The sequence below is a fragment of the Nelusetta ayraudi genome, unplaced genomic scaffold (genome assembly GCF_046127955.1).
Source record: "Nelusetta ayraudi isolate G7.1 ecotype Tasmania unplaced genomic scaffold, CSIRO-AGI_Nayr_v1 ptg000102l, whole genome shotgun sequence".
In the NCBI taxonomy this organism is placed as follows: domain Eukaryota; kingdom Metazoa; phylum Chordata; class Actinopteri; order Tetraodontiformes; family Monacanthidae; genus Nelusetta; species Nelusetta ayraudi.
In genome coordinates, this window is record NW_027466152.1 from 729,537 (window position 1) to 741,584 (window position 12,048).

General features: G+C 48.2%; 1 protein-coding gene across 1 annotated transcript in view; it reads right to left on the minus strand.

Moving 5' to 3' along the window:
* Window positions 1–12,048, minus strand: part of ramp1 (receptor activity modifying protein 1) — a 32,101-nt gene that overhangs the window by 16,136 nt on the left and 3,917 nt on the right. The window lies entirely within an intron of this gene.

Here is a 12,048-nt window from a genome sequence, read left to right on the forward strand (position 1 = left end):
TGCGCGATGATCCAATCTAACATCAAAACGCCCACCGCCGTGACTTTTAAACGCTTCTTTTTTTTTTTTAGTCGTGACTCATCGCAGCTCTCGGAGCAGAAAGTGAGAGGGAGAGAGGGAGAGAGGGAGAGAGAGAGAGAGAGAGCGAGAGAGAAAAATGACATCTTCCCACTTTGCTCAGTTTAGAATCTCACTGGCTTAATGCATTCTGTTTTCACTCGTCGTTCCTCTTCCTGTACAGACTTAGTTTTTTCTGTTCACTCCCAGAAAAGTTTGGACTCGCGTCAACACTTCCGGCAAAAAAAAAAAAAAGAAGAAAAAAAAAACTCTTCAACTGTCATTTCGCTGTGCTGGAAAATCAGGGCATGTTTCAGTTCTGCATCGAGAAAAAACAAACCAAAAAAAAAACATTGAATTGTCTCGTCAGCCGCTGTCGGCAGAAGAAACTTGTGGAATGTGAACTTGCTCCTCCTCCTCGGGACTTCTGGTTGCGCTGTTTATGTTGAGTGTCAACTTTCTCTGTCTCTGTAGATAAGACAGCGAGGAAAAAAATAACCAAGTGTCTCTGCAGACAAATGTTTCGGCTTTTGAAGCGGCGCTAAATCCATAAACGTCTTTGCCAAGTGATTTGGAATCCTTTCACACATCCATCCGGGGGGAAGTTCCCACAGAAAACACTTCCACCAGTTGACTGGATGAACCTTTTTTTTTTAAAAAAAAAAACAAAACAAAACAAAAAAAACTGAGCAACAAGAGTCCAGACTTGAGATCTTATAGCCGATCGGCTGAACTGCGAGTTGAAAAGTTAACGGCGTGATTGTCAGTGATTGCCTCGCATGGCTCTAAACAAGTGAAATTGTTTTGTCACTGCAGGTGATTCTCCAGAGTCAACGGTGTTCAAACAGTCACTGCCGCGCTGGACATACGACTCTCCTCATATTTCTGCAGAATTTGTCTGTTTGCTTTTCTTCTCTGTTTCCATATGCATTGCACTCCCTTCTATTGATTGTTTTCTGATACCCCCACAAATGCCCATGTTGCCAGACTGCCAAGACTCTGGATTAGAGCGCCGCTTTGTCTGAAATCTTCCAGTGAAACATCTGCCCACCTCCCTATTTCAAACAAAACACAGCCTTTTCCGCAGCTGCGTCTTTGGCACCGCCTTCTTTCAGATCCTTCACGCAATCTGCTCGCTTCTCTTTAAGGGAAGGAAAGAAATGAAGATGTAGAACGTTTGTGAAAAAAAAAAACAACTCTAGAAACAGGTTTTGGTTCTTCGGAGGGACGTTGAGAAGTGCTGCATATCAAAAATCAAAGGTCTGACAGTTTTTTAACAGACTGAAATATTCAACTGGACCTTATTCCACCTTTAAGTGTGCAAACGGTGGTTGAACCTGAAGGTGCATATGCACAAACAGCAAGCCAAAGTTCCTACGGTGATCATTAGGGGGGACGGCAACTCTGTGGAAAATAGTTATTCTTGACCTTGTGCCCTCGGAATAATGATGCACTTTCCACCTCCTCCTCTTCGTGGCCTGCAGCCCATCTGTGGCGCAAGATAGCAACCAAGACTGAAGCTCACAAAACCTCTGAAGAAGTCGCAACAATCCTCCTTCAGATAAAACTGGCAGCTCTTTTGATGCACCGACAGCTTTTAGTAAATGCTTTTAGTAAATTAGGAACCCAAATAATAATAATAATGACAATAATAATTAAAAAAAACAAAACATTTTGCTTCATCCAATTAAAGTTACGGTCCACTTTTCATGGGCGAGACTTGCAAAACTTTTGCAATGTAAAAAATTTCAAAAACATGCCGCTACACCAGCTGCAGCTACTTCAAACTTTTTGTTATTGTTCCATTGAATCCCTGTCTACGAGAGTTTTACTGGGATAACAGAAACCCCACTAGGGCCTCTTATTTATCAGACCAACAAGGTTTCTGAGATGTGTAGAAATGAATGGAACGCTCCCCGGAGGAGGGCTCTCACGATGGTGTCGGAGATGTTACTGGAATTTATGACCTGGGCAACTCACACTTTACACTTCTTCTTCCTCTCCATCCCCTTCTTCTTCCTCTCCTTCTTCATCTTCTCTTCTTGCCTAATTTAAACAAGCTCCCCCCCCCCACGAACTCCCATGATGCCTCAGTAAAAGTTCATAGTTAGCCAGCTGCTTGCTGCCACTGCCGGCGTCTCACAGGACAGCAGCTTGAACACACACACACACACACACACACACACACACACACACACACACACACTGGCTTTGTTGTTTCTACTCAGTTTGACTGGTTTAAGAGGTTAAAATCGTCTCATCTCGTCTCGTCTGGGGCACCAATCAGTCGAGCAGCTTACTGAGAACTGAAGCTCCTCCGACATGACTTTAGAGGATGTTGAGACCAAGAGGAAGAAGAAGAAGCGAGGGGGGTGAGAGAGAGAGAGAGAGAGAGGGAGGGAGAGGGAGCGAGAGAGAGTCAATCTGGTTCTGCTCCCTAAACAGCCGAAGGTGTCTGTTCACAAGATAGGACGTGTTGAGAGACTGTCGAGTGCATCACAGTTTGCAAATGAGCTGGATCAAAATGATTCACTCCGTTGTGTAGTGGAGACACACACACACACACACGCACACGCGCTTGCACACAAATTGAGTTGTTTCCATCGCTTCTGCTGCTGTCGGTGGTTCCAATCCGACCCTGCATGCCTTCACTTAATTCAAGAGAAGTTAGAAAACAATCCCCCGAAAAGTCCGAGAACCTCACTGCAACAGTGGTCTGGCTGAGATGGCCATTAAGTTCACCTGCTGAGTCATTCTCCACCTCCCAGCACTTCTATGTGTTTGTTGCTAATAAAGCCTGCAGTGAGTTTCAGTGCAACGTGTCACTGCTTTGCGAAAAGCAAAGTAACGAAAGAAAGAAAAGAGGAAAAGGCGACCGCAGCAACAAACGAGCCGTTGAATTTGACTCCAGCCTGGAGCTGCAAATCTGAGCTCAGCTGATTAGAGAGGACACACACACACACACAACACACACACACAGATGTCCTGACAAAGGGCTGGCAGAGGTTTCTGCCTGGGACAAATATTGCAGGATATAATGTCCTGCAGGCCAGACTTAAGTCTCGTGCCTCTGCGACAAAGGAAAGTTCACATCAGACCAGGACGGATCCCAGTTCACCCAGTTCACCCAGTGGCCGAACCCGTCAGCCCCGTCGAACACCGGGACACGGGTCAGTCGCGTTCATCAAACTGCCAGTCGGCCTGAAGCCTTCAGAGAAAATCTGGTCAATAGCCAGGAAAACGAAGCCTGATGTAAAACCTCAGGTTTTCATGTGGGCTGAGCCGCGGCTGTATTATACACAACACATCCTTGAACAGCGAAGTCTCGTTACATCTGAATGTGCGTTGCTCTCGAGGGAGAGAACGACTCCAGAAGGGTCCAAACAGCTGCCGATCATCTTCGTTCACATCAAGATGCTGCTGATTGTACAGTGTGCGCTTCGAGATGACGAAGGCATCAATTACACGTGAGAAATAGGACAAAATTACCATAACTGTCATTTCATCTTTCATGCGTCACTTCACACGACATCATAGCGAACAGCAAAGAGGAGTCTTTTCACTTCCGGCTCGTCAGATGGCAGTTACTTCACAGATCATCAGTTCCTGGAGGGATTCAACTTGAATCTGAGGCGTTCAAAACAAGAAGCGTCTCAAGCTGAACACGTCACATGATGCGCTGTGGTCCAATCCCAGTGTTATTACTGAAATTAGCTGCTGCTATATATGCAGCGTGTTAGATATGGAGTAAATATAACCCAAACTATAATACCTGATAAAAGTCACGCTGCAATTCTTCAGAACTCGGCAACCAAAGACTTGACTGAATCTGTTTGGTTTTTTTTCAGCACTTTGAGAAGAACGGTGGTGATGTCGGTGCCGCTTCATTGATATTCCTGCTGGTGCCACCAGGTCCTGCCAGAATGATGAAGCCAAATTAAATGTGCTAAACGAAGCTTCAAATAATTGCACGGTTTCTCTCACATCAACAGCTGAAATCTAATTCTCGTCACAGGGATTTTGGCTCCAGGGGGCAGTTGGTTATCCGATCTTCCAGATATTTAAATAAATAAAGTTTTAATTGCGTTCATAATTGATTTGGGGAAGAAGCACCGCACCACGGAGAAGTGACGGTGAAGTTTCAGTATAATGACCTCTGCAGGCTGGGAGGTCCCTCTGCAGGAGCCCAAAGACGGAGGGAACTCCAGGAAAGCAGCAATAAAAGAATGAAATTTAAATTTCAAAATTTGAATGATAAAATTGAACACAGTGACCTGGTTTAAGAATTCCAAATACGACCGCAACTGGTCCTTCCCAAAGAAGGAAGAACACACACAGACACACACACACACACACACACACACACACACACACACACACACACACACACTTTTTAATGAACAAAAACAAGTCAATATAGGCCTTTGTCACCAGGATGCAAACACACTGTGTAATGGCATAATGTAACAAGGTGTGTGTGTGTGTGTGTGTGCCACATCTCTGGCTTCTAGTCCGGTCATCCATCACCGGCTGATCATTACAGCTGCAGGCTTTCAGTCGCCCCAGCCGGTCTCTGTCACACATTTAACACAAATAACGAGACGCACAACGACACACAAGCAGAGGTTGAGCCAGCGTGGAATCTTATCTGGAGACACCTAAGGTGCAGAGATGAGCCGGAGGTGCAGCGCCACACCGGAGAGACGCAGCAGCAAGATGTTTCACTTTCTCTCTCGTTATAAACAGGAAAGAGGGACGGGCTGAAAGGAAACGGCGTTGTTTCCACCGACTCGCCGGTGAGGAGCTGATTGAGATTTCTCTCTGCTGCCTTGACATCGGTCCCCACAGTTCACCACAGTGAGTCAGATTTCCTTCCAAACTGTCTGAAGTGCACGTCTGACTCGGATCTCCACCGCTCAGCAGAGCGCCGAGGCGGCCAGATTACTGAAGTTCTCCATCAGTCACGTTCCTCCGACACATGAGAACCTCCTCACGGAGCCGAGCACGGACTCGCTGCCGCCGCCAGATGTGGTCCTTTCTTTCAAATCCATCTTCTTTAACTCGCACATCCATCTGAAGGAGCAGCAACGCAGAGCAATCCAGTCAACAAAAAAAAAAAAAAAAACGGAAAGTGATTGGACAAAACCCTCCGTCAACAGCTGCAGCTTTGCTCTATTACAACACCAAGTTAATTTGCTTTATTTTCCCTTCAAATTACATAAGAAAAACTTCCCTGAACTAAATTCCTCTGGGATACGAGGAGGAGAATTTTCGACAGGTGTTTCTTTTTGTTTTGCGGTCGATATGAAAAATGCTTCTTGGGCCAGATGGGGTTTTGGCTGCAGTACCTTGAGTGGCCACTGGAAAAGACTCACTCTCTGCTGATATATTGCCTGTCTGGTATCCAGGTCTTATAAAATACATCCATAGTGAGAAATCACCAGTGGCTCAACTGGGGAAACTTTTTCCATCATCATCATCACCATCATCATCATCATCATCATCATCATCATCAACGCTGACTCAATTACAAAGATCTAGATCTAGATCTATCTAGATCTAGATAGAGCTAGATTGATCTAGATTCTAATACTGATCTGAAACTGTCTTGTCTTGTCAAAAAAAAAAAGAAAAAAGAAAACACTTGAAGTTTCACCCAGACGGTGGCAGACTGACTGGCGGTGGCAGGCAAAGGTCGCTGACGGCTGAGCGATGAGGTCACGGCGGCTGACGGATGTGTGGAGCCCCGAGACGACGACGACGACGGCCTCGATAAATTTGAGCGAGCTGTAAAACTCCCCCCTGACTGTTGGCCTCAGACAGCAGCTGGAGGAAGTGGATTTTGCTCTTTTATTCCCCAACAAAAGAGAGTGGACTCATCAATAGTCTGCGTTTAATCAACATGAAGAGGAGATCAAGATCAAAGGCAGAGCGGGAAAGAGGGCAGGGAGGCACAGGGCTGCGCTCTGATTGGTTGCCCTGCTGCCCAAAGGAAAACGACAGATTCTCTCTTTTTTCTCTCTCGTTCTCCCGCTGAGTTTCGGCAAAGAGTTTGGTCAACATGATGGCAGCAACACGACGTCAAAGCTGGAGCTCCAACCAACTGGCTCAGTTTGTCCAGTCACGTTACTCTGAGGTTTTTATAATAGACTTTCCCCCTTTCCAGACATTTCTCTTCCATCTCTTCGACACACGGAAATATTCCAGCCGGCATCACGAGTAACAATGTAAGTGATGTCTCTGTGTCCAATATGCTGGATTCCTGACATCTGCATCTGTGTCAATAAATAAAATGATGACTCAATGAGGCTGAGTGTCGATATGTTAAAGGCCTGCAGCCGATTTGACCCCGATTGGGCCACTGTGAGTGAGTGAACCCCCCCTCCCTGCCCCCCCGACTGAGGCAGAAATCCTCGGCCTTTGTTGTTCAGCTGAACTATGCGGCTCGGCGGTGGAGCACCAGACAGTGACGCTGTTCTCTCAGGTCACATTCCTGTCACAGGGCCTCAGTCTCGCTTTCGGCCCTCTAATCCGCCGAGATGCAAACCGAGTTAAAAGATTTTCCCGCTTTTAAGACGTCAAGTTTGTTTTGTTTTTTTAATGACTTTGCAGGAAGCTCAAAAGTCTGAGAAGGAAACAAAAAAAAAAAAAACCCTGAGCCGAGTTGTTTGTCTTGTTTTCCCCTTCATCCTCTCTAATCTCATCAGACAAGTCTCGCTGCCGTGACTGCGGGCGCCGCGGCGCTGGCATCAGCCAACCGTCTGACATTTCCCGCCTCTCGGCGCCGCCATTTACGTCTCTTGATCTCCAACGCGGCGATCAGAGAAGTCACAAAACGCGGCACTTGAGACGATGACAACCTCCGTTCTCTGTCTCACCGCGGGCAGTAAATCCCCTCGTCCCCTTCAACGACAAAAATCAAAGAAATAAAAATAATAAATGTATAATAACTTTATATAATAACAGTCTGTGTGTCAGGTGGTCAGGTTCAGAGTTCTGCAAGAGACAAACAGGCTGAGAAGCTCTTATTGACTCCCACTGAGAGCCCCACTGAGAGCCCCTCAGCCCATCCCTCCCTCCCACCCTCCTCCTGCAAGATGGTCCGCGTTAAAAGTTTCATCAGTCTGCAATCTGTTGCCGCCGCGCCGCCGGGCGTCCAATTACATGCTCGTGAAACACTTGATTAGATTAGAGGTTCCAGCTGATCGGGGCCGAGAGCCGAGGTGTAATTCACCAGATCGGAGGGTGGGGACGTGTGCAGACCAGCGGAGGAGGAGAAGCTGCTCCGAGGGAGGAACACGACGCAGCGGATTCTGCCATGAGGGTTCTTCAAAAAACACAACAAAGGCAATCAAACAGTTCAGGATGAGAAGAAAATAACAGCGTGATTCACTCCACAGCGCTGGTCGACCAAGCTGGAGGAGAGAGGGGCTCCTCAGGGTCGGTGGACACTGTGCAGGAGGTCGAGGACCCCAGGGAGGTGAAGGGACACCAGACGCTACAGCTCTCGGTCACGTGTCGCACATTTCCACCGTGGCCACGAACATTGGACGGCACTAACGACGCACAAGTTGTGTTGAAAGACTTCAGAGCTTTGACCTTGGACGTTTGCCGCAGTGAACGGACGATGGAAGCCAGGCAATTTGAAGCAAAGCTGAGATGAAACTGTTCAATATATTTTTCAAAAAAACTCATTCTGAGGTTGTGGGTTTTGATTCCTGGGCTGCGAGGATCTTTGTGTGGGCAGTTGTAAACCTTCTACCTGTGTGTGTGTGTGTGTGTGTGTGTGTGTGTGTGTGTGTGTGTGTGTGTGTGTCTAGAGACGTTCACGTACGACCCGGAGTGCTGGAGGATGAGCGGCGACAGGAAACAGAGAGACCGATGTTTTTCCCTTTTGTCACGAATATAAAAAAAAAAACATGTGCACGTGCACGCCACCCTCACAAAACTATTGCCGATCGGTATATCGGTATAAGTGCACACGTGCGCATGTGCACACTGAGGTTTGATCATGCGCAGCCGCCCGTTTTTCCTTCTTTTTTTTTTCCTCGCCCGTTGTTCCTGTCCAGCAGACACCCTCTCATTGTTTCCACCTGGTTGCTGTTGAGCGTGCGCGCTCTCGCAGCAGCCATACAATGAGGAGGTGCACCGTGCCAGCAACACGGCCCCTCCCCCTCCACGCACCCAACGCACACACACGCGCCCACTGTGACGAGCTCTCGTATCGGCGGATGGCGTGGCATTTTGAGCGCTTCCCGTGACATTTCATGAGCTGATTAAACTTTTATGGGAGCCACTTCCCCGCACGTGACCCGAGGGGGCGTGGCCAGAAGAAAAGCAAAGAAATAAAGGCTGCCAAGACTCAGCGGCTGCGTGTTTGACTTGGTCTCAGGTTGCACGGTGTAGTAACGGGTTAATGTACTTTAGCATTGAGTGCCCTCGCAGCTGCAGTAGCTGCACAGGCTGCCGTCCCAGATGTAAACGCGCTGTTAGGGCTTCAGAAAAGAAAATAGTGGCTGTTTATTTATTCATCTAATTTCACGCCAATAGCAAGTAGGGCTTCTTTTAATGTGGTGCTTGAAGGATACAGGACTGTGCCGCCGCTCCTCTGCGAGTAAGAAAAGCTCCAACTAAGAGGCTTTCACTTATTTTATGAGAGCTTCAGAACATGCATGAAATTAAAGCAAAAGCACCTGCAGCCATGCAGGGAGCTGTAAAGTCATTGTTATGACTACTAGCTTTTTTGCTCCCATCAAACGCAGACCATCTGTAGACCATCGTTTGGGTGGGAAAAAAAAAAATAATAATCCCAACGGTTCATCCCCAGGAGAAATGAAAAGCAGGATGAGGGACGAGCGAAGCAGGAACCAACAGCGGGAGGCGTGTCCTGTCCTGGTGGGCGGAGCTTGTTGAGGGTGTCTCCGCTGTCGGGTGTGGTGAGACTCTTCTGCTTTGTCGCAGAAACGCACAACGCGACACGACTGTGCAACGCAACACTGGGATCCACCCCAAAGTCTTGATGCTGCACAGTCGTGAACTTTTCAAGGTCATGGACAAGGTTAAAAAAAAAAAGAGGCATTTCCTTTTAACACAAGCAGTATAGTATATCTGTAGACCATCGTTTGGGTGGAAAAGAAATAATAATCCCAACGGTTCATCCCCAGGAGAAATTTCCAAATCCTGCATATTTTCATACCGTTGTGTATCCAAACATATATTTCTTATCTTGAACTTGATGCAGTGAACGTCGGCGACTGAACATGTTCCACTTGGGTTGCGGCTACAGCACCTCTCTGACACTGGCTGAGCATCGGATGTCTCGCCCAGAGGCACCGCGGTGACATGAGAGCAGCGTGAGTCACTCAGCGAGTCACATGACCGGACTGGAGCCACTGCAGCGCACGAGCAGAGGCCGCGTGCGCTGGTCCCGTAGTGCTTTACTCCATTTGGTTTTTCTTGTTCTTTCTATCCCACCTAATTGAAAGAATCTCCCATCATGTGTGTGTGTGTGTGTGTGTGTGTTTAAGTGGAAACGGCAACGGCAATTATCCGCGGCCAACAAGTGGCCCATTTCGCCGCCTCGTGCACGCGCTCACGCGCACACAATTGTTTGCTCACACGCACAACTCGCTGCCGCAACGCAACGCAGCTCATTAGCCGCCGAGGCGTGACGGCGAAATCTGGGCTGCCGCTTTTGGACGTACACGCACACGCACCGCACGCATACATATGCATGCATGCGTGTGTGCGTGCGTGCGCACGTCGACAAATAGCCGCGAGGGCGCCGAGCCGTCACGACACGATGATGAAAAGAGAAAGAAAGTGAAGCCCGATGTTGACACCTTCACCTGCCGGCTGCTAATTGGGAGGATGAGCCAGAGAGAGACGGGAGGAGGAGGCTGGTGGTGTCGAGTGCTGTGATAATAGTCACCGCCCTTATTTACAAAAGGAGGTTGCGATGATCTCCACACCAGGCTGACGTCAAACAGGAAGTGAAGGAAGACCTGGAAGCGCCGACGCGCAAATATACACTAAAACCCCTCCCCCCCCCCGCGCGCAATAAACAGCGTCTTGAATGCCGCGTCCATCGACGCACAATACAAAACGTCAACACAAAACAGCCCTTTTTTCACCGCTTTAGTTTTTGCTCCCATTTGCGACTCGCAATTTCACAGCAATCCAAAGCCGAGACGCCCGACTGCGAGATCATTTGGTCCAATTTGGAATTTTCTACGCTGCCTCGCATGATTGGACATTAAGTCCCCTGCTGAGAGCCGGCGGGCTGAGTGCCGCAAATGGTAAAGAAGAAGATGAAGAAGAAGAAGAAGAAGAAGAAGAAGAAGAAAGGGAAAAAAGGAATTACATGGCTCCGCGTTTCCTTTATTTCTTTTTTTACTTGAAACGCATGACGACGTCTCAACTTGAAAGCCATTTTTAGTTAAATGGAGAGACAACTTCTCTATTGTGGGCGCACACACACACACACACACAGAGGAATCTATTAGGGAACCTGATTTACCACCTGGCAGAAACTTTAATTAAGTCCAAACTCCAAACAGCAGCTGACTGCGACGAACTGAAACCATCCTGGTCTTAATGTAAAGGAGCTCGGTGGAACAAGGAGTCTGGGGTGATGGCGAGGAAAAGCAATCTCCCCCACTCTCCTAATCCACACACACACACACACACACACACACACACACACACACACACACACACACACACACACACACACACACTTTCAAAGTGGCGACAGAACTCGAACGAGTTGAACTTCATGTTGTGCTTTGTGCCTTTCACAGCCAGTGATGGTGCTGGTGGTGGTGCTGAGCCGATGCAGTAACGTTGCTTTGATGTCTGAAGTTCCCAGAATGTCACTCCAGGCTGAACCAGGACCAGGACCAGAACAAAGAACAAGAGCAGGAGCAGGACAAAGACCAGGATCAGGACCAACAGCAGGAACAGAGCCAGGAAAAAGACCAGGACCAGGATCAGGACAATGAAGCAGGACCATAATCAGGACCAGGACCAGGACCAGGACATGGTCCAGGTCCAGGTCCAGGACCAGGACGAGCTACAAGCCGCCTGGTCGCCTCTTCTGCATCAGCTTAGGAGACTTTGATCACTTGGAGGTTAATTGCATCAAATCTCTCTCTCTCTCTCTCTCTCTGCGTGTGTGTGTGTGTGTGTGTGTGTCTCTGTGTTCTTTCCCCATCGATAATGCTTGACCCCCGCCCTCCTTAATGCAGGAACTCCACCCTTCCAGGAGTCATTGGGAGCTGCCCAGAGCTCCTTCAGAAGCTCTCTGGGGCCATTACTTTGACACTTGGCAGCTCTTTCCTCCGACCTCTCGGCCGTCTAGACGCAGTTAAGCGGTTTCTGAGGGATAAAAGCCTCTCGTGGCGGCGGCGGCTGTACACAGCAGGCAAACAGACAGCAAACAAACCCAGCGGACCTCCGGTAAACACGCAGCCGTCTTCGACTCGTAAGGAAAACCAAAACAGAAAAAAAACTAAGAGCCTTTGTGAGGAGCCGCGGTGCAGCAGCGGGTTCGTCCTCGGACGGCGGCAGATGAATGACGGCGGCGCCGGCTGCTCCACCGCTGCGTGTAAACAGCGAGAGCGTTGCATTTCCACATTAGCATACAAATTGAAAACACGATGCTGCTTAAATCATATGGACGTCCCGCCCCCCAAATTTTTTTGGGGGGGTTTTGGCTACTTTGAAGGATCAGCACTTGTTCTTTCATTGCCAGGTTGAAAAGAACACATTTGTTTTTTTTGCCGTGCGTTTATTGAAATCATTAGGTTGGTTTTTTTTTTTTGTTCTCAAGTCGCAGATTCTCTTTTCTGGAGCTGCGTGGAGCAAATCCATCCATCCATCTACTTTCTACTAACGCTTCTGCTGCACTTTTGGAAGACCGACCTCCAGCACTACAACACTAACCTTCGGAGAACCTGGACAGAACCGGCGCAGACACAGGGAGAACTT